The sequence below is a fragment of the Theropithecus gelada genome, chromosome 6 (assembly GCF_003255815.1).
Source record: "Theropithecus gelada isolate Dixy chromosome 6, Tgel_1.0, whole genome shotgun sequence".
Classification (NCBI taxonomy): domain Eukaryota; kingdom Metazoa; phylum Chordata; class Mammalia; order Primates; family Cercopithecidae; genus Theropithecus; species Theropithecus gelada.
Window position 1 is genome coordinate 174,945,215 of NC_037673.1, and position 23,130 is coordinate 174,968,344.

The 23,130-nt window shown below is 49.5% G+C and overlaps 1 pseudogene; it reads right to left on the reverse strand.

The window, feature by feature from the left end:
- LOC112627115 overlaps positions 1–23,130 on the reverse strand; it is a 54,595-nt pseudogene that overhangs the window by 24,299 nt on the left and 7,166 nt on the right.

Sequence of the window (23,130 nt, forward strand, 5' to 3'; positions counted from 1 at the left end):
TCCTGAGCACACAGCTCTCCGTCTGTCCTCCAGCTCGACCCTGACCTCTCAGGGGCTGGGGACCAGGAGCCCGGTGGGTGTTAAACCAAGCTGCGGGGAAAGGACATCACGCTACAAGTGACAGGAGCCTCCCCTCCGAGGGCTGTTTTGGAGAACCATCACCAAGCAAAGTTACACATCTGAGTGCTCCCAAGCTCCCAACTCACGCCTAATCACAGAAAGAAACAGTTGGCGGAGCCATCACCTTCCTCGTTCCACGCTTCCATGGCCATGCCCAGGTTCTGGGCCTGAATCTCCCCTTTATACACAGGAAGAGAAAAATTCTGGCACACGAAGCAGGAGATGTCGATGCCTCCTGCAAGCAATGGCAAAATGGGAGTCAAAATTCAGAAACCCAAGACAAACAGCTTTTAAATTAGTAAGCAACAAAGGAGAAAGTGCCAAGAGGACAAGTATCTCCCAAACACTGCAACACCCAGACAGGTGGGGCTTCTTTTCAGGGAGCAGTGGGAGAGGTGATATGGAAATTGGAATAAACCCCCTACATCTGGTGACAGATGTTCTGGCCGAGCCTTCCTGCAAGAGGATGCACTAAGAAAATGACCTCCTGTGGTCACACGGAAACTCAAGATTCAAGATCGAAGAAAATGGAAGCTTTGCCTGTGGTATCTACCCAGCAGACACCGCCTATGCGGACCCATCATGTGGGAAGGCTTGCGCGCCATGGTTTACATGATTTACATGGAAAAACAGAAACGTGGCCAGGCACGGTGGTTCACGCCTATAATCCCAGCACTTTGGGAGGCTGAGGTGGGTGGATTGACTGAACTCAGGAGTTCGAGACCAGCCTGGACAACATGGTGAAACCCCATCTCTACTAAAAATACAAAAATTACAGGCATGCACCACCACGCCTGGCTACCAACAGCAGGGGCCGGGGCCAAGAGGCTCTGGGTAGAGGTGGCTGAGATTCAACTAAACCCAGATTACAGTTACACATGATAGCTTCAAGCTGAAGACAAGAAGATATCCATCAAAAATGCATTATTGCCCCACTGGCAGAATGACCTATGTATGTTATGCACGCCTGTAATCCCAGCTACTCAGGAGGCTGAGGCATGAGAATCGCTTGAACCCAGGAGGCGGAGGTTGCAGTGAGCCAAGATCGTGCCACTGCACTCCAGCCTGGGTGACAGAGATTCTGTCTCAAAAGAAAAAAAGAGAAATGTTCCCACTTGCAAGGACTGTCTCACACACAGGAGACTATGCTACATGGAAAACACTCCTGTTTCTGGAATGAGCTGGAAATGGGAGTCAGGCTCCATGGGCCACCATGCAGGGGAGCAGTGTGAACACCCCAACTGAGGCCCACTGCTGACAACAGCCAACAGCTATCCCCTAACCCCAAAGTCTGTGTGGGAAGGGAAAGAGCAGCAAGGTCAATCTGCAAGAGGACAAAGACCCTCACACTACACACGCACAGGCACACACACATGCATGCACACACCACACATACATCACACACACATGCACACACACGCACACACATCCACACGCATGCACACACCACACATACACCACACATGCACAACCATACACATGCACACATAAACGTGCATGCACACCCCACACACATACACACATGTGCACATACATGCACACACATCCACATGCATGCACACACCACACATACACCACACATGCACAACCATACACATGCACACATAAACGTACATGCACACATAAACGTGCATGCACACCCCCCCACACACACGCGCACATACACGCACACCCATCCACATGCATGCACACACCACACATGCGCGCACACACACATACACACGTGTACCCATGTGCACACATACACCATACACACATCCACACACAAGCACAGCAAGGGCAGGACACGTTGAGGAACAACCACTCACATGTACACACCACACACATCACACACACATGCATGCACACACCACATACATGCATTCACACACAACACACAAGCAGAGCAAGGGCAGAACACACTGAGGACAGGGTCACTCCGCTCCCACAGGGAAGAAAGCAAAGAGAGTGCGAGAGGCGGTGGCAAGGAGCACCCCTCCCTAACCCCTGTGCCTGGTGTCTGAACTCTTTTTATTTTTTGGAAACAGGGCCTCACTCTGTTGCTCAAACAGGAGTGTAGTGGTGTGATCTCAGCTCACTGCAGCTTTTGACCTCCTGGCTGAACCGATCCTCCCACCTCAGCCTCCCAAGTGAGACTACAGGCACACACCATGCCCAGCTAATTTTTTTTTTTTTTTTTTTTGAGACAGAGTTTCACTCTGTTGCCCAGGCTGGAGTGCAGTAGCATAATCTCGGCTCACTGCAACCTCCACCACCTCCCCGGTTTAAGAGATTCCTGCCTCAGCCTCCCAAGTAGCTGGGATTACAGGCATATGCCACCATGCTCAGCTAATTTTTGGTTTTTTTTTGGTAGAAATGGGGTTTCACCATGTTGACCTGGCTGGTCTTGAACTCCTGACCTCAAGTGATCTGCCTGCGTCAGCCTCCCAAAGTGTTGGGATTACAGGCGTGAAACACCGTGCCCAGCCACAGCTAATTTTAATAAAAATTAGCCACAGCTAACTTTTTTTTTTTTTGGTGAAAACAGGGTTTCCTTATGCTGCTCAGGCTAGTCTTGAACTCCTGGGCTCAAGCAAGTCTCCTGCCTCAGCACCCCAAAATGCTGGGATGACAGTTGTGAGCCACCGTGCCCAGCACATGCTACTCGTTAACTCATATACGTGTAAAAAGTATTTTCATAAAGCAAATGTTTTCCCTCATCAGGCTCTATGTGCATGAATTGGGAGTGTGAGGATGTTCAGATCCACGTGAAATGACACGGCTCCAAAAACCAGAAGGGTTGATTTTGGCTTCAACTCTAAGAGATTTTATTTCTTCCTTCAGGCAAAGAATAAAATGTGATGTCTTCTCTGCCATTTCATGTCACTGACGGACGTGTCCCAAGAAAATGAGTGAGTCACATTCGTTTCTGCCACCATCAAGGTCTGGGCAGGGCTCCCGACCTCCCTCCTGCTGCTCACCCTGCTGGTAAGAAGAGCTCAGATCCTCCTCCTCAGGCTGAGGAACCAACGGTGGGGAGGAAGCCTGGGGGGTTGGCCTCGGGCTTTGGGCAAACAGCACCTCTTAAAGAAGCGCTCTGAGAGCATGTTTTTAAATCACAAGGAGAAAAATCACAACTACAAATGTGTAAAAAGAAAATAAAAGTGACCTAGGCCAGGCACGGTGGCTCATGCCTGTAATCCCAGCACTCTGGAAGGCTGAGGCAGGAGAATCACTTGCGCTCAGGAGTTCAAAACAGCCTGGGCAACATGGTGAAACCCCATTTTTACAAAAAATAAAAAAAAACATAGCTGAGTGTGGTGGCGTGCACCTGTGGTCCTAGCTACTCAGGAGGCTGAGGCGGGTAGATCACTTGAGCCCAGGAGGTTGAAGCTGCAGTGAGCCATGATCGTGTCACTGTGCACTCCAGCCTGGGCAACAGAGCAAAACCCTGTCTAAAAAACAAACAACAAAAAACAAACAAACAGTGACCCAAATATTTCTATGGGCAGCAATGGAATCAACTGTAAGTCACATTAAGGGGAAGTGAGGTATGTACCCTAAGCTACAGAAAACGGGGGTGCTCTCGTCCCATTTACACACACTCACAAACACTCAAGCACACACACTCACCTATGCACAGAACATCTATGAAGGAAACAACATGGGCTTCCTCGGGGAAGGGGGACGGCAGCAATGAGGATACCTTTGTGGACTCCAAATTTTTTACCACATGCATGAACCATTTTCCAAAGCACAACTTTACATTAAGAAAAAAGTTGTGACCAAAAAATGCACTTGGGGGCCAGGCACAGTGGCTCATGCCTGTAATCCCAGGACTTTGGGAGGCCAAGGTGGGTGGATCACCTGAGGTCAGGAGTTTGAGACCAGTCTGGCCAATACGTGAAACCCTGTCTCTACTTAACAATACAGAAAAATGAGTTGGGCGTGGTGGCACATGCCTGTAATCCCAGCTACTTGGGAGGCTGAGGCAAGAGAATTGCTTGAACCCATGAGGCAGAGGTTGCAGTGAGCTGAGATCGCACCCACTGCACTCCAGCCTAAGCTGGAGTGAGACTCTTTCTCAAAAAAAAAAAAAAAAAAAAAATTCAGTTTTAATCTACGTATAATACACCCATATATATACATGAGTGTGCGTGTATACATCCATATATTCCTGTTTTCAACCTACAAAAATGACCATACCTTATAATTCTGCAATCCGATTTTTTCACTCATGACCATGTTTCAATGTCCATCAGTATATTTCTATCTGAACAAATACTTTCATAATTGCACTTCTAATGGCTACATAAATTAAGAATGTACCCTAAATTATTCAATGAATTTCCTTCTGCTGGGCATACCGATAGTCTATTTTTCCTTATATAAACAATGTTGCAGTATTTGTCCTCCCATACAGTGGCTTCTATTTGCAGATTCTATTTTTGCGAATTTGCCTGCTCACTAAAATGTATGTGTGACCTCCAGGCCTATACTCTGGAGCTTTTGCAGTCACTCTCAGACACTGCAAAGCAGTCAAACCCGAGCCACCCAGGCTGGTTCCCACCGAGGTCACACAAGGAGACATGGGCTCCCTGCCTCCCTCTCACACGCAGGAGACCGGGGCAGGGTGGGGCAGGGCGCTCTGTTCCCAGGCTTTGCATCCCAGCTCTGGCACCTGACAGTGGCCTTGGGCAAGTTACTGAACGCTTCTGAACTGCATTTTCTTTCACAAGATAAAAAAATAGAACCTACCAAGATGTGTTGTTTTGGATTTAAGACTATAATCGATGTGAGAGGTGTGTGTGTACCAACCTACTTCCCCCAGGAGCAAGGGTTCCGTCTGTGCTGACTCGGTGTTCACAGTGACTTTGCAGAGCATCACTGCCTCAGATACTGAGAGGGGACTGTGCGTACTGGCCGCCCAGTAGACCATGCCCTTGGGATGAATCCAAGCACTGGGCAGAGGGTGTGCATACTTACAGGGCCGGCCTGCCTTCCGGAGGTGGGGATGGCTGGGAGGTCTGTCCCCCGCAGAGCCATACCTGAGGTGGAGCCCAGGAGGACGCTGCTCTTGACACACCTGTAGACACACTCATAGCTTTAGGCTTTCAGCAGGGAGCTGGTGGACAGGATCATGTCTGGAGCATGATCTTCTGCAATCTGATTATTTTACTCATCATCACCACGTTTCAGTGTCCATCACTATATTTCTAAATAAACAAGTACTTTCATTCTTGCACTTCTAATGGCTGGATGTGTCTGGGGCATCTGAAGACTGTGGATTTCCACTGGGGCAAAGAATCACCAAAAGATTAAAACTAAACCCAGCACCTGAAGCCTCACGCACAAGCAGGAAAGCGGATGGATTTAATTTCCTTGATTGGCAGTACAGGGAATGAGATTAAAGAGGCACACTCACCGACTTCGTGGCCTTCTCTTCCAGCGCCGACAGCCACTTCACCCTGCTTACCAGGATGCTAGGGTGCAGGCGGGAAAGAAAACACCAGAAATTCTTCAAGACTCTTGCACTGAAGCTTTCTAAAGTTAGTGATTTATTTCTGACAAGTCTGCAAAACCCTAGAGAGCATTTTTCTGGATTGAACTCATACTTCGTGTTTACTCGAGTCTGAGTCACGGCACCTGCCTTGCTCACAGGCACACCTGACTGTTCTTTACGCTGAGTTCAGTATGCAGGGCCAGCTTCCTTGACCACGAGGCTTCACGTAAAACGGTTGTTCACAAGAACCCATCATTTTCCCAGCTGCAGAGTGTATTTTATCTTGGGGGACCAAAGGAGGCCATAAAATCAAGACCCCTCAAATTCTATCCTCACACATCCATTCACCAATGAAGAGACGGCTACAGAATTATTATTATTACTTTTTGAGACAGGGTCTCCCTGTGGCGCCCCAGGCTGGCGTGCTGTGCTGCAGTGACAGCTCGCTGCCGTCTCTAACTCTTGGGCTCAAGTGATCCTCCTGTTTTGGCACCCAAAGTGCTGCGAGAATTCTTTGTTAAAACATGTGCCATCCCAGAAACTCTCTACCCATCCCTTTTTCTTAAACGAGTTCACATTTTTATGAAATGTAGAAAAGTGCAGCTCTTCTTAAACGTTTAGAATCCACAGTTCTATGAACATCTGTGCTCAGAGAATGACACACGCTGCTGAATATACATCACTGCATTTTCAAGGGCAGCCCTGTCTAATATGCTATTTCCTTCCTCAGCTTTTCTTCCAGCCAGGCAGCCCTTCACATGGAAACTTGATCTTCCCAACTAAAGAAGATTTTTCTCTTCAGGGCGCAGAGGAGGCTGGGAGATTAAGACTCTTCCGTGTCACTCTGGGCAGTAGAACCTCAGTCCCTGTATGTTCAGTGGAGAGACTCATCCCAGGGAGCGAAGACTGACTGCCATGGCACTTGCTGTCTGAAGCTGTGAGGCAATGTGGCACAGAATGTCCTGGAATTCAGAACTGGCTGGGCATGGCTAAGGCAATGGCAGGGTGGGTCTCCCTCCATGCAAGGAGGCGGATTACCTTGGTCCTTCCATCTCCCACACCTTCGTTCTTTTACTTCCCCAGACCCACCCTGCTACCCACAAAGCCACCACTGTACCCTAGAGATGGCTAGAGTTTCGGGGGAGGGAGACTCGCTCCTCCCACCATCCCCCATGCTTCTTTCACAAACCCAGAGTTTGATTAACTACTTCAACTTCATAGCCAAGGATTAAGGTGTCACTCCCTTTGCAAGTATGAATAACAGAGGATGGAGACCTCGTGACTCTGATGGCAATCACCTGACCCTGGACAGCAGTGACCGCCTCCAGCTACGGGTACAAAGCTCTCCAATCAACAGCCACGCCCAAACAACACATAGGTTTTATGTAGCTCATCCCTCCATTGCCCACACCCAGAAAACTCGAAGGCTCTCTGTGGTTCTCAAGCACGTCTAAGTGCAAGCAAGACTCTGCAAACCCCGATCTTGGTGAGGCTCCGCCAGCACTCGGAGGTGGTGCTGTCCAGCCCCTGAGTCACAGTCCTGCTTGTCTGCAAACGGCAAATTCCCCCATCTATCTCCAGGGTGCACCTGAGACAGGAAATGCAACACCATTCAGCTCATGGAAGCATGGGAGCCCACCTGTGGGCGCTCATGCTACGTCTTATTTCTAGTGAGTACCGTAGGGGTCGCTACACCGAAGCATGAGACAGCGTCAAGGCCCTAAACCATCGGGACCCGGCGCCTGCGACTGCCCGGAGCCCTGGACAGAGCCTGGTGTGGATCAGCCCAGAGGCAGCCCTTCCACGGTCGCCAGAGCACCTGGGGGCTGCACCAACCTGCGTCTCCCAGCTTCCGCCCCTGTCCCTGCCATGCTCTCTCCACTCAGGCGCTACACCACACGTTTTTTTTAGACGGAGTCTCTCTGTGTCACTCAGGCTGGAGTGCAGTGGCGCAATCTCAGCTCACAGCGACCTCCGCCTCCAGGGTTCAAGTGATCCTCCTGCCTCAGCCTCTCAAGTAGCTGGGATTACAGGCATGTGCCACTACACCCAGCTAACTTTTGTATTTTTAGTTAAGATGGGGTTTCACCATGCTGGCTGGGCTGGCCTTGAACTCTGACCTCAGGTGATCCGCCCACCTCAGCTTCTCAAAGTGCTGGGATTACAGGCATGAGCCACCACGCCTGGTCTACCCTGCCCTTTTAATAACACGCACCCGATCACAGTGCTCTCCTGATTCGAAGTGTCCACTGCTGTTCCATTCCACTAGGGGAAAGACTCACCCTCCAAGCAGTCCCAAGTGTCCCTGCCCCTCCGACCCCTCTTCCTGCCCCCAGTCCCACATCAGCCCTTTGCACTCAGGCCACAGGAGGCCCCTCCAGCTTCCACAACACATGGATCTCAGGCCCACCTCCGGGCCTTGCTCCTGGTGGTTCCCTCTGCCTGAAGCACATGTCCCCAGTCCTGCAAAAGTAGTTCCTGAACCTTCCGGCCTCAGCCCAAATGTCAAGACCTCTCGAGCAGTCCCTGATCCCAGGTCCCTGACAGCACTCCTCAGAAGCCAAGGTCGGCCTCTCCCTTTTCCTTACCTTCCCCCTCCCACTACCAGCCCCGTGAGGACAGACAGTGCTGGCCCCAGGTTGCTACTGTGTGGCCCCCAGGACCCCGCAGGGAGCTTGGCGCAGAGCACATAGTCCAGCACACACGGGGTGCAGATCCCGGCAGAGTGCTCTCCAACCCACGCACTTCCTTAGAAGGACAAGCCCGTTCGCCCGTGAGGCCCCTGACCTCTAGGACCATCTCAGACAACAGCCCCATTCAGAGACGACAACACCGGGCCATCCAGACAACGTCCACGCCTGTCCCGCTACTAGCAAATCTGGGCAAAGTCCCTGGGTTCCTGGCCCTAATTCTATCCAGAATATTCCCCTCTCTAGAGCCTAAAAACACACCCCTATGAAGAAGAAAATTTGTCTTTTAAAATTATCTTGTCTGTCCCTACAAAATAAATGCTCTTTTATCCAATGTGTCAGTAAGGCTGGGAGCTGACATGCCGGTGATCAATAGACATCTCACCCCACATTTACTAACAGACATGGGATTTAATCAAAGGCACTGAGACAGCTTCATGAGGACTGTGCCCGCCCTGTGCTCCTCTTGTCACAAAACAGGACTTGCCATGACCGCTTTCAACTGTTTCACAGCATTCGGTTTCCAGGAGGTGAACAGAACTGAGCTGAAGCGTCCTGCCACGCCCAGCACCCACTCCCTCTCACTGCCCGTGGCGCCCAGGGCAGTGGCTTGAAGCCTGCATCCTTCTGACAGCCCCTCGCCCGCAACCCCTGCCTGGGTGCCGAGTCACACCTGCCTCGCCAAACTGCACAGGAGGCTCTCCCAGGCAGGGCAAAGGCCACATGCAGAGGGAGCCCTGCGACAGCATGACCACACCTCAGCCAGCCTCGGTGCTCTGGCCAACCCAGGGCCCCTGATGACGGCATGGAACCAGCCACTGTGCTGTGAACACTCACACATGTATGCGTGCATACAGGCACACGCACACATATGCAAGGCACACATGCATCCACATGCACAGCAAACATTCACAGCTGCATGCACACACACACACCTGACCCCTATACACACAGACACCATGCACACATTCATGCACTCACCTGCACTCACACAAATGTGCACATACACATATGCACTCACTCTGTTTCGCATTATCACACTCCATGCACACACATACACTTTCACATACACTTGTGCACACATGCAGGCTCACACCCATGCACACACACAGCAGGGTCTCCCTGGGACTCTTCATCCTTGGATCTCATTAGCACCAGGCCCCACTGATGTACACTTCCCTCTCCATCCCTCCTCCAGTAATCCCCGACCCAGTGCATGCCTTCCACACACACCAAAAAAAGTTCCTCCCCCTGCAGCCTGGCTTAAGGGTAAAAGGGTAAAGATTCTAAAGCAATTTCAAGTTTCCGGGGATTTGATTAACCTTTTGCTGGAAACAATCTCATTAGGAAATAGCCTTCCTCACTAAGATTGTGAGCCAAATGTCAGGATTTCAATTTTACCCAGGCCAGGCCAAGTTATATTTAAAATGTTAATGGCCAAGGATTTAAAAACATGAGTGGCTCCTGTTCGCCCCATGAACAGAGTCAGATGTAGAATAATGAGGACGTTTCAGAGCACAGTTGTTTCTGGGCCCCTGGAGCTCTGCGACTTCTGCATTTTCTTTTTTTTTTTGAGACAGTCTTGCTCTGTCACCCACGCTGGAGTGCAGTGGCACAATCTCGGCTCACTGCAAGCTCTGCTTCCCAGGTTCACGCCATTCTCCTGCCTCACCCTCCCAAGTAGCTGGGACTACAGGCACGCACCACCACATCTGGCCTTTTTTTTTTTTTTTTTTGTATTTTTAGTAGAGACGGGGTTTCACTGTGTTAGCCAGGATGGTCTCGATCTCCTGACCTCGTGATCCGCCCAGCTCAGCCTCCCAAAGTGCTGGGATTACAGGCTTGAGCCATCACGCCCAGCTGACTTCTGATTCTTATCTCTGGAAACACTGTCATTAGGCCAAGGGTGACCAAGACCATAGTGGCCAGAACATGCCAGCCGGTTGTGATTAATTCATCAGCAAAGGGCTGATGAGACCGGATCTGCTGATGCCTTCTAACAATGATGATGATAAGGGATGGGGGCAGGGACCACCGTACCCATCCCCATTTGGATATTTTTCAGGCACTGGGAGGGTACCTGATGTGTCTCTCCTAACTGGCTCCTGCCTCTGCTTATGGGATTCCCATCTACCATCCAGCCAGGGCCACAGGAAAGAAGTGACCACCTCCAGGGGCCCCAGGAAGCACTCAGTGTAGTTATGATGAGGTGAGGAGAACCCTAGAAGACAGGTGGCTGCCAGCCCCAAGGGACAGCTAGGGACAAGCAGAGCTCTCCTCCTGCCAATGGGCTCAGGACAAAGGTGGCAGGAAATCCAAATGCCACACAGCCCCCCAGTCACAGGTTCTGCATCCACCCCTCATGAACTTATCCACACATCTCCCCTGTGCGTTCAGCCTTCACCTCACTTCATCTCTGATATGGTTTGGCTGTCCCCACCCAAATCTCATCTGGAACTGCAGCTCCCATAATCCTGTGTGTCGTAGGAGGTCACTGAATCATGGGAGCAGGTTTTTCCCATGCTGTTCTCTCGATAGTGAATAAGTCTCACGAGACCTGATGGTTTTATAAAGGACAGTTCTCCTGCACACGCTCTCATCCCTTTGCCCCTCCTTCACCTTCTTCCATGATTGTGAGGCCTCCCCAGACATGTGAAACTGAGTCCATTCAACCTTTTTCTTTATAAATTACCCAGTGTTGGGCATTTCTTCACAGCAGTATGAAAATGGACAAACACAATCTCACTCCTGAGTCCGAAGAACGTGTGCTAGACTCTATGTGACCCTCAGTTTCCCTCCTTTTGCTGGGAAATGCCACAACTACAGAAATAAGATTAAAGTGCAGCACGATGGCTGCGGTTGACGATGCCATACTGTGTAAGTGCTGGAACTTTGCTGAGAGTCTATTTCAGGCACTCTCATTGCTAAAAACAAAAAGGTAACTCTGTGAGGAGATGCAAATACGAGTTTGCCTGACTGCAGTACTCATTTCACTATGTGCATACACAGCAATATACCATGTTGTGCGCCTTACAATACATACAATTGTTACTAAAAAATAATCTAAAAAATAGAAACAGATTTTTGAAGGAAATGAGATCACACGCTGCCCGTAGGGTTTTTCTCAGCCCTCACTCTAGAAGGAAAAGCCTGGCCCTTGGTGTCCCTCCCTCCTTAACAGCTTCACCTTCCGCTTCTGGCACCTTCCACATCCTCCTCTTAGAGAGCGGACGTCAACAAAAGCAGAGCATTCCGGAGATGCCCTGACCACGGCAGAAGGCAGCCACGGCTCTGCATCGGATCCCAAGGAGCCTTCCTGGTGCTGCTTGTCCCTTGTTCTGGGCACTGCATCTTGGTACCTACCCTATCCTGTCAACCAGGTCCCAGAGCATGTTGGGCATGGGCACCATGGGGGAGCCATCGTACAAGCCCATGGCCGCTCCTGTGGCCAGAATGGACACCATCCAGTTCCACATCATCCAGCCAACCTGCAAAGACAGGAGGGGTGTGGCTTCAGCAGGCGCCAGGCAGCTCTCCCCACAGCCGCCCCTCAGTTTCCTGCGTCCCTACAAAACCACCTAAGATGGAGCCACAGGTTGGTGCTAACTGCCCATTTCAAACTCATGATACTTTGGCCCAGCAACTCCACGTCTAAGAATGGATCGCACAGACATACTCATACATGCACAGCAAGACGTGTCACAGAACATTTGTTGCACACTTGCTGGTGACAGAGACAAAGCAATATAGATGTTATTGACACAGGAAAGGCCACATGAGGTGCACACATTCTACTCACACGACGACACAGTTAGTGAACCCACATGAGGCGTTCAGAACAGCGCCTGGCCCCAGCAGGATGAGGGAAGCCATTAAGCAGCCGTGAAACAGAATGAGGTCTGGGCTGACACGGAATTGCCTCCAAAGAATGAGGTCTGGGCTGACATGGAACCGTCTCCAAGACAGTGTTCATACAAAGCAAACATGCAGCATAACCCTGTCAGTCCAGAGGAAAGAACAGATATGTAAACACGCACACACATGCCCAGATACATGCACACACACACACGCGTGCACACATGCACTCACACACACATGCACTCACACACACATGCACTCACACACACACACACATGCACTCACACACACATGCACTCACATACACATGCGTGTACACACATGCACACACGCACTCGCACTCACACACATGCGTGCACACACACACACGCCTACAGGGGGAACGATCCGCACTGAGGCAATGAAAATGACTGGCATGGCTGCCTCCGGCCCTGGGAGACACGCAGCCTTTCCTCCCATATCCTGTTGAGGCTGCTTGACATTTTTACCATATCCAAGTAGATTTAAGTTTTTTTAATTTAATTGAAAACTTACTAATTTTAAAAACGTTAAGGCAAGAAGGTGCAGGTACACTCACAGTACCTTCATCTATGCAGGGAGACTCTGTGGGTGGCCCTGGAGTAAAACAAATCCCATGACAGAGTGAGGGGCAAGTTCCAGCAGGAATCTCGGCCCTGGAGGGCAACAGGGAGCACCCCAACCCCACCATGGAGGCAAGGTGGTCACAGGGGATGCGCCCAGCCTGGGAGGACTGGAGTGGACGTGGCTAGGTGTCCTGGGCCTCGCCGCACATCCCCGAGGTCAGAATCTCAGAGTGGGGGATGCGGTGACCATGTGACAACCCCAAGTGGTTCTCATTCAGCCCTGGGTCAGAACCCCTGGACAAGAGCTCGCAGAGCTCAGGATGAAACAGAGCACCATGCCAGCAGGCCAGCACCTACGGTATGAGCGACGTGGTTTAGTCTACGTCAGGAACCTGCCTCCTGCCCACCGCAGCCTAGGGCTGTCCCCAGTACACGTGGGCTACAGTGACCCAAAACCAACACCTCCTGGAAGACCGACCCACACCTACTTCCCACTCACACAGGCAGAGGGCACTGGGACACAGGCCAAGGTCTCCAGTCAAACTGCTTTCTTCTTTTCTTCCTCCAAGACAGGGTCTCACTCTGTCACCCAGGCTGGAGTGCAGTGGTACAATCACAGCTCACAGCCTCGACCTTCTAAACTCAAGTGATCCTCCTGCCTCAGACTCCCATGTACCTGGGATGGGACCACAGGTGTGAGCCACCACACCCAGCTAATTTTTTTTATTTTTTGTAGGTGAGGTCCCACTTTGTTGTCCAGGCTAGTCTTGAACTCCCGGTTTCAAGGGATCCTCCTGCCTCAGCCTCACAAAGTGCTGGTATTATAGGCACGAGCCACCGCGCCTGGTCATTGGGTTGCTTTCTAAACAGGTCTCAATGTACTCATTCAATTTCCTTTATTAAGGAACTATTCACCAAAGAGAAAACCAGTGCCTGGAAGCCCCAAGCAGCATAGCATTCCTGGCCACCTCATTGTCCAACAAAGCTGCTAAAAGTTGACTCAAGGCCTGATGGCTCATACCTGTAATCCCATCATTTTGGGAGGCCAAGGTGGGAAGATCACTTGAGCTCAGAAGGTTGAGACCAGCCTGGGTAACACAGTGAGACCTTGTGTCTACGGAAACGCTTTTTTTTTTTTTTTTAAGATGGAGTCTCGTTCTGTCACCCAGGCTGGAGTGCAGCGGCACAATCTTGGCTCACTGCAAGCTCCGCCTCCTGGGTTCAAGTGATCCTCCCACCCCAGCCTCCCAAGTAGCTGGGATTACAGGTGCCCACCACCATGCCCAGCTTTTTTGTATTTTTAGTAGAGAAAGGGTTTCACCATGTTGGCCAGGCTGGTCTCAAACTCCTAAGCTCAAGTGATCCACCTGCCTTGTCCTCCCAAAGTGCTGGGATTACAGGCATAAGCCACCATGCCTGGCCTCTAGAAAATTATTTTTTTTTTAATTAGCAAGGTGTGGTGGAGTGCACCTGTGATTTCAGCTACTTGGAGGCTGAGACGGGAGGATTACTTGAGCCCAGGAGGTAGAGGCTGCAGTGAGCCATGATCACCACTGCACTCCAGCCTGAGCAACAGAGTGAGATTCTATCAAAAGAAAAGATGAAAGGCAAAGGTAAAAACGGAAAAAAAGGCAAAGAGAAAACAAGAAAGGAAGGGAGAGGAAAGGAGGGAGGGAGGGAAGGGTGAGGGAGGAAAGGTGGGTCACAGTACAGGCTGGGCCCAGGGCTGCAGGACAGGACGTGTAACAACTGCCAGCGAGGCTGCTGTTAGAAGCCAGGTGGTGTCAAGTTGCTCCAGGGAAAAATCTAACTGCCTGATTGTTAGGGAGGGGGCAGGATCCTTCCAGTAAAAATGAAATGCCTCTGAGAAAATTGCCTCAAATTTTTGAGTTCTTTCCATTGTATCTTTTCTCTCAATACAAGACCCTGACATTTTACATTGCCATGTCCCAGGGAGGCAGGCAAATCCTGCATCATAGCAGCTGCTGGGAGCTTTCTGCAACTCCACAAGGACACTGCACTGATCCTGCTGCCCGGCTTCCTGCTCTGAAATGTTTGAGAAGGGCCCGGCACACAAGGGCTCATTCTCATTGGTGGGGGTGGGGCTGGCACTGGTATTCTATGTTAGGGACTGGGGACGGGGTGAGTTGTACAGAAAATCCCTGCAGCTGAAAGAAACCTGAATCATCTGTACCAAACCCCATAGGAATTCACAGATGGTCAGAGAGCCGGGAGTGGCCTCTCCACAGTCACACATCAGAAACACACCCAAGGTCCCCCTCCTGAGTCTGCGATCCCAGGGGTCTGCCCCCTTCACCGGTATCTGTGTGAGGTCCCAGGGGTCTGTCCCCGTCCTGAATCTGTGTGAGATCCCAGGGGTCTGTCCCCGTCCTGCATCTGTGTGAGGTCCCAGGAGTCTGTCCCCCTCCTGCATCTGTGTGAGGTCCCAGGGGTCTATCCCCCTCCTGCATCTGTGTGAGGTCCCAGGAGTCTGTCCCCCTCCTGCATCTGTGTGAGGTCCCAGGGGTCTATCCCCCTCCTGCATCTGTGTGCAATCCCAGGGGTCTGTCCCCCCTCCGGCATCTGTGTGAGGTCCCAGGGGTCTGTCCCCCTCCTGCATCTGTGTGCAATCCCAGAGGTCTGCCCGCCTCATGAATCTGTGTGAGGTCCCAGGGGTCTGTCCCCCTCTTGCATCTGTGTGAGGTCCCAGAGGTCTGTCCCCCTCCTGAATCTGTGTGCAGTCCTGGGGAGTCTCTCACAAGGGGCACAGAAGGGCCCTGGGCATTGCCCTCACAGGTCAGGCACGTGCCTGTGGCATTCCACTCGTCATAAAAACTCAGCACAAAAGCACCGCCCAGGACCTGTAGCTAGATCATTCTGGAAGCTCTTGATGTTTTGAGTTCTCCTCCTCTGGGGTAGAACACACTTCTTTTAACTTGTCCTAACCTTCTGTCTTTCAGTGCTCAACAAGGGCAGGGAGCCCTCCGACACCTGAAGTTGGAGTTCTGGTTTAACGGTGTGGACTTCATGCTGCTGAGGCAGGGTGGGTGGAGGAGCGAGGCCATCTTGACACCGTGCCCTGGGGAAGCCCTCACCGAGGTGCAGCACAGGCACCTCGGGAACGCCTTACCATGGTGTAGCACGGGCCGGCGCCCGGGAACGCCTTACCATGGTGTAGCATGGGCTGGCGCCCGGGGAAGCCCTTACTGTGTGTAACACAGGCCAGCACCCCAGGGAAGTCCTCACCGTGTGTAACACAGGCCAGCGCCCTGGGGAAGCCCTTACCATGTGTAGCCCGCCAGGCACCCCAGGGAAGCCCTTATCGGGTGTCATGGGCTGATGTACCGGGGAAACCCTTACTGTTTATATAGCACGGGGCAGCAACCCAGGGAAGCCTTCACTGGGTGTAGCACAGGCCAGCACCCAGGGAAGCCCTTACCATGTGTAGCACAGGAGGATGTTACTGCTGGTCACAGGAGGATGTCACTGCTGGTCATGTTGCTGTGCAGCAGGTGCTCCGTCAGGTTCAGGATGAGGGCACCCTGCGGGGAGACGGGGGACAGCAGGTGCTCTCTGTTAGGCGTACAGTACCAGGGTACCTGGTGCTTGGCCCACGTGCCACTCAGACGCTGCCAGGAAGAAGCCTCAGCAGATCCCCAATTTCATTCCTGGTAGAAAAGGACTTTGGAGGCTCCCTCTTCTCCCCTGTGATGAGCCACACCCCCACGTCCCTCTGCCACCTGAGCGCTGAGCGCGGCTTGTAGCCTGGAGAGGAAAACCCTGACACTGCTGCCTGCCCTTGAGTTCTCAGTGCCTGGGCCATCAAGGGCACCACGGAGGCCCACCAGCTTCAGGCAGAAGAGAAGTGACCCTTATTATGAAGAGAGTCAAAGAACAAAAGACCAGGGCATGACTGTTCCAGCACAGGTGCTAGCCCAGTCTCACAGGGAGCAGGGATCGGGGCTGAGGGGAGTGTGGGGGGGCCCTGCTGGCAACAGAGCAAGACTATCCCTGGGACTCACGTTCAGGATCGGAGCTCAGGAATGCCTCAGCCGAGGGGGCAGCACGAGACCCTGCTTCTGGCTAAAACACCCAAGCAGACCCACTCCCTCCCACCCACTATGCACTATTACTGTTTAATGTTGGTGCTTAGTAGGCAATATATGTGCACGATCCAAACTCTGAAGCAGATACTATGAAAAGCTTCCTCTCTCCCTGTCCTGAACCCAGTACTCTCCAGAGGCAGCCAGTCCTAGCAGTTTCCCGTGAATATCTTTCTTGCTGACACCAGCACATATTAATGCCATTTTGTTCATTTTGACAGAGTGTCCTGCACTTTGCCTTTTCCACCTAACAGCACACCTGGGAGATCTTCCCTGGCATCCCAAACAGGCGACTGCCACCCGGCCCACAAATGGCAGCAACTGAAGCCTCCAGAGACTGACAGGGAGATGGGCAGGTGCTGCCTGATACGGTTTGGCTCCATGTCCCCATCCACATCTCATCTTGAATTGTATTCCCGTAATTCCCATGTGTTGTGGGAGGGACCTGGTGGGAGGTAACTGAATCATGGGGGCAGCTTCTCCCATACTGTTCTCATGGTACTAAATCAGTCTCATGAGATCTGATGGTTTGATAAGGGGAAACCCATTTTGCTCGGCTCTCATCCTCTCCCTTTGCCTGCTGCCATCCATATTAAGATGTGACTTGCTCCTCCTTGCCTTCTGCCTTGATTGTGAGGCTCCCCCCCAGCCATGTGGAACTGTTAAGTCCATTAAACCTTTCTTTTGTAAATTGCCCAGTCTCAGTATGTCTTTATCACTAGCTGAGGGACGAGCCCTTTTCTGCAGTCACCTGAGGCTGCCTCCAGGCTCTGGAAGCTGAGATGCAGGGTGGAGTTTAAGAAGAAGCCCCAGTGAGGGTCAAGGGATAGCCTCCCCGCTTCCCTTCCCCAGACACTAAAAAGCTTCTTAGAAAGTTCCATGACACTCTGTTCTCACGTGTATCAGGTAGGCAATAATTTGGGGGTGACACACTTTTCAGAAACTGTCTCCATGAACTACATCTTTCCATGAATCCATTTCAAGGACAGGGAACTCTGATTCTAGGAACCTGTGGCAAATCCCTCTCCCATATTTTTTTTCACTTAAAATCAGCACTGAACTCTGCAGCTTCACCCACGTGGTCTGCTGTGAGCACAGCGGAGCTCTAAGCCCCACATTCAATGGTTCATTAGCCTCATTGTCTCAGAGGGCATAAAACAAACGATGGGCCCCCTCCTCTCAAGAATTTCTCTGTGTGAATCTTAACAATTCACATCCATCATTTTCCCCTTAATTCTTAAATATTTATGGTCAAGCCAGAATGCTTTCCCTGAGGGTAAGGCAGCGTAAACAGCACGGTTTCCTGGGTCTCAGTGTAGGAGAGTAATTTCATGTAAGAAGAGAAAGGGGAGCTGCTTTCTGACACCTTTCATGGAAAGAAAACACGTGAACACATAGAAACACACAGAAAACACAACCAACAAACCAGTAACACAACCCCACCCCATTAAATTAGCAGGATTAGGAGCAGCCCAAGGGCTCTGGCCTATGTTGCCTTGCTGTTTTCAAGTTTGTGGTCAAGATGATTCTAGAAAACCAGCAAGATGCTTAGTCACTTCTCCGGAGAGGCAAGGGCCCAGTGAAAATAAAGATTACATATAATTTCTCCTGATTTTTCCGCACTCTAAATATACCAGGCACTATCATTTTATCTATAAGCTATGTTACATCTAATACATTTTTATGTTTTTAAAAAATGACATGCACTATGCAAAGAGCACTAAAAATAAAAGTACAGCTATGCATTTCCATATTTCCTAAAATGTCTTGTTTGGCCACATTCACCCACCCCTGCCCTCACCCTTGTCTCCAAGATTTCTAAAAATGCTCATCTCGGTGGCTCATTAACAGACCTGCGCCCAGGCACACCAGGGCTGCCCTTTCACAGGGAAAATGCGATTCTAGCTACACTTAGTCTGTGAACACGCCCCAACTGGCTTTCGTAAAATCACATGATTTGAGCGACAGGAGAGCTCACTGCCTACAGAGGGGCAACTCGGTCAGCCAGTGTAACTGCCAGAAATAAGGCCTTTGCCCCCCACCACCGACCTCACCCCTCGCTCCCACCCCCAGGTTTCTTGAGAATTAACCTGCTGTGCGTGGACAGCCTCTTGGACTTTCAGATCTATTTCACAGCCTGCAACAAGCCCTTCAGTGAATCCAGATCCAGGTGGTGATGAAGCCACGTTGACTCCCTTCCACATTCTGATGAAAATACTCTGAAAAAACCCAACAAGGCTTTCAAATGATTCCAATGTAAATATTTATTTTTTATGGAATGGATTCAAATGGCTTCCAGGTAGAGGGAACATCTGTAAAATCTAAATGAGCTAGAATAAGGAACCTGTGTATTTCCTTTTCAAATGCCACTGTCTGATTAAGCAAAGGTTTCTTCACTTGGAGAATTCTCTTTTCAGTTTGGGGGGAGAAGTGGCGATCAGAAGTTTGATCAATATACCGCGGATTATTCTCCTCCCTATGGGCTGAGCCAACTGAGAGAAATGGGGAAATGAGCTACAGGGATAGCTGAAGAGCTGGCCCAGAGGAGAAGCTGGAGCAGAGGGCAAGAGCCACACGTGGACCAAGAATCCTGACTCCCAGAGACTGGCTCAGAAGGAGTCCCAGTGCGAGGTAAGAATTCAATCCGAGTCAGAAAGAAGCTCTTTTTATCAAGCCCAGGGTAGAGGAGGATCACAGAAAGTAAGATGTGACAGCGGTTATTAGAAAAGCACCACAGGAGTGCCGAGACGGGCGGATCACGAGGTCAGGAGATCGAGACCATCCTGGCTAACACGGTGAAACCCCGTCTCTACTAAAAAATACCAAAAAAAAAACTAGCCGGGCGAGGTGGCGGGCGCCTGTAGTCCCAGCTACTCAGGAGGCTGAGGCAGGAGAATGGCGGGAACCCGGGAGGCGGAGCTTGCAGTGAGCTGAGATCCGGCCACAGCACTCCAGCCTGGGCGACAGAGCGAGACTCCGTCTGAAAAAAAAAAATAAATAAATAAAGCTACAATAACCAAAACAGTGTGTTACTGACACGAAGACAAGACATCTGGACTAATGGGACAGAATAGAGAATCCGGAAGTAAATATCCACAAATGTAGTCAAATGATTGTTGAAAAGGATGACAACACCATTCAGTGGAGAAAAGGCAGTCTTTTCAATAGATGGTGCTAAGGAAGCTAGGTATCCAGGTACAAAAGAATGAAGCTGAACCCTTACCTAACATCATATACAAAAATTAACTCAAAGTGGATTAAATGTAAGACTCTTAGATGAAAATACAGGGCAGAAGCTTCACATGACATTGAATTTGGCAATTATTTATTGGATGTGATACCAAAGGCACAGACAGCAAAAGGAAAAATGACAAATTGGACCACATGAAAATTTTAAGATATTTTGCATCAAAAGAATCATTCAACAGAGTAAAAATGTAATCCACAGAATGGGAGAAAATATTTGCAAATTATTTATTTGATAAGGGACAGATATCTAAAATATAGAGAGAATTCATAAACTTAACAACAATAAAACAGCCTGATTCAAAAATGGACAAAAGTCTGAGTACACATTTCTCCAGTAAGATATACAAATGGCCAAGAAGCACATGAAAATATACTCAGCATCACTAATCATGAGGAAAATGCAAATCAAAACCACAATGAGATACTACCTCACACCCATTAAGAAGGCCACTATACAAAACAAGAAAAAAAAAAACAAAACAAGTCTTGGCATGAATGTGGAGAAATCAGAACTCCCATGCATTAGTGATGGGAATGTAAAATAGTGCAGCCATTGTGGAAAATGGTTTGGCAAGTCCCCAAAAAGTTAAAGATAGAATTACTATATATGTGATTTAGCAATTCCACTTATGGGTATATACCCAAAAGAATTGAAAATAGTGTCTCAAAGAAGTATTTGTACACCGTGTTCCTAGCAGCATTATGTGCAGTAGCCGAAAGGTAGAAGCAACCCAGGTGTCCACCAAAGGGTGAGTGGATAAACAAAATGTGGCCTTTATATTTAATGGAATATGACTCAGCCTTAAAAGGAAGGCAGTTCTGACACACAGTAGAAGATGGATGAACCCTGAGGACCTTATGCTTAGTGAAATAAGCCAGTCATACTGTGTCAGCTTATTTATAAGAGGTACTTAGAGTAGTCAAAATCACGGAGACAGAAAGTAGAGTGCTTGCCAGCGGTTGAGGGGAGGGAAGAAAGGGAATTACTCTTTAATGGGGACTGAGTTTCCGTTTATGAGATAAGAGTTGCGGAGATGGATGGTAGTGATAGACACACATTGTTGTGAATGTGTTTAACTCTACCAAAGTGTGCTCTTTAATATAGTTAGGATGCGAAATTTTATGTTTTGTGTACTTGACCATAGTAAAACAAAAATTTTGGAGGAAAATATAGGCAGCAACTGTACCTCAGACTTTTCCTGTATATCTCAGATCCTCATCAGGGGCCTGAGCACAGTATAGTTTTCTAATTAATCATTCTTCAGGGTCAAAAAAAAGCAAACAGTTCTGTCTGTTTAACAGTAATATCTGACATTGAGTGCCTCTTTCGTGCCTTGCATTGTGATCTTATTTCTTCTTTGTGTCCATCCTATGAAACAGTATTTTTATCTTCATTTTATAGAGGAGGGAATTTAGGCAAATGGTTTTATAACTGGCTAGGACCACCAGCTGTTTGGCAGCAGAACGGCAATGCAATTTGAACCTCACCTTAACTGCTCACAAGGCCCAAGAACATAATCGCTTTTCTGTACTATCATTTGATATACTGAGAGATCATTTCGTCTCCCCCTCATTGGCGAAAGGATGTGAAGTCATATGCCTAATAGAGGAGCACGGTGGCCTATAAGCCTGTCCAGGGCCTGTGCTGGAACTCCACTGCACCCGTGGCTCTCAGGTGCACTGAGTGTGTTGTGCACATGGCAAACACCTCCTTCTGTCACCTGTACCCACTACCTGTCCAAGTTTATAGGTGGAACGACTGCCTTGGTAAAGTTGTGTAAATTGCCCAAAGCCATACAGCTTGTAAAATGGCAGAGCTGGAATTGAACCCAAGTCTGTATTATTCCAAAATCTTATTCTCGCCATTATAAACTCCTGTTCCCTTGTTCCACTCTCCACGCAGCTGCCCCCACGAGCTTCTTAATTTTTCTACTTCAGCTCTTTTGATGAGTTCTCATTATGTTAGAATGCAGTACAGCAAGCTCCTTACCACAGCCTAAGAATCCCTGAAAGAGCTGGCTTTGACTGACTTCTACTTCATTTTATCCACTCTCTCTCACTCATTCTTCCCAGCCATACAAGTTTTTCTCATCAGTGTTCCTCCATGTGGAGGCGCTCTGTGGCCTGCTCCCGTCCGCAGCCTCTTCCTCAGCTCTCCAGGGGTCTGGCTTCTTTTCATCCTTTGAGTTTCAGCTCTGATGTTAATTCCTCAGAGAGGCCTTCCCTAACTCTCCTCTTTCCCCAAGTTGTCCTCTTGTAATTATACTCTGTCACCCCTTTCAGACTTTGTTTTTTGGTTTAGGGCCTGCCTCTGCAAGTGCTAGAATGTAAACGCCCCAAGGGCAGGGACTGGACTATCCTGTTAGCTGTTGTCTTACCAGTATTGAGCATTTTGCCTTCATATTTGTTAAATGAATGAATAGACCATGATTAAATTCTTGAGACACATTCAGATGTAAGATTAACAGTTTAAATTTTTGTTCATATCTAAATCCCTTGCTCCAATGCCAGTCTAAATATCAAGAGGTGTGTTGTTTATAGAGAAGAGGAAAACAGTGTTAAAGTATTAAGTTTCTGTAATTGAATGAATTTTCTCCCCAAAATGAAATATTCAGTACTTCAGAAATTTGTTAGAGGGATATGCATCAAGGGAGAGTTTTAGAACTAAGTGTCACCAGCGTGACCACTTGGCTTTTAAATAGTCTAAAGTGTTATAATTAATATTGGAGTTATTTATGTATTATACCTTTCTGCTGAAATGGATATAGTAGTGTTCCTCCCCTGATGAGGATAAATTAGAATTGAGATCTCCTTGTTGAAAGAAATCCAATCAGACTGCAGGCAACTCTTGAGTCACCTGTTACTGTTATAAGGGAAAGCAGACAGCATGAAATGAGAACCTCTCTCCTGTGTTGACTTTTCAGCATAGTAGAGTCCTTGGGAAGCGCATGCATCTGGTATCTGTGCCTCTTCACCCTGCAAACCCTCCCTACCCTTGACCACCGACTTCCTGGGAGCTGCTGGAGGTGTCGGGGGAGGCGGGG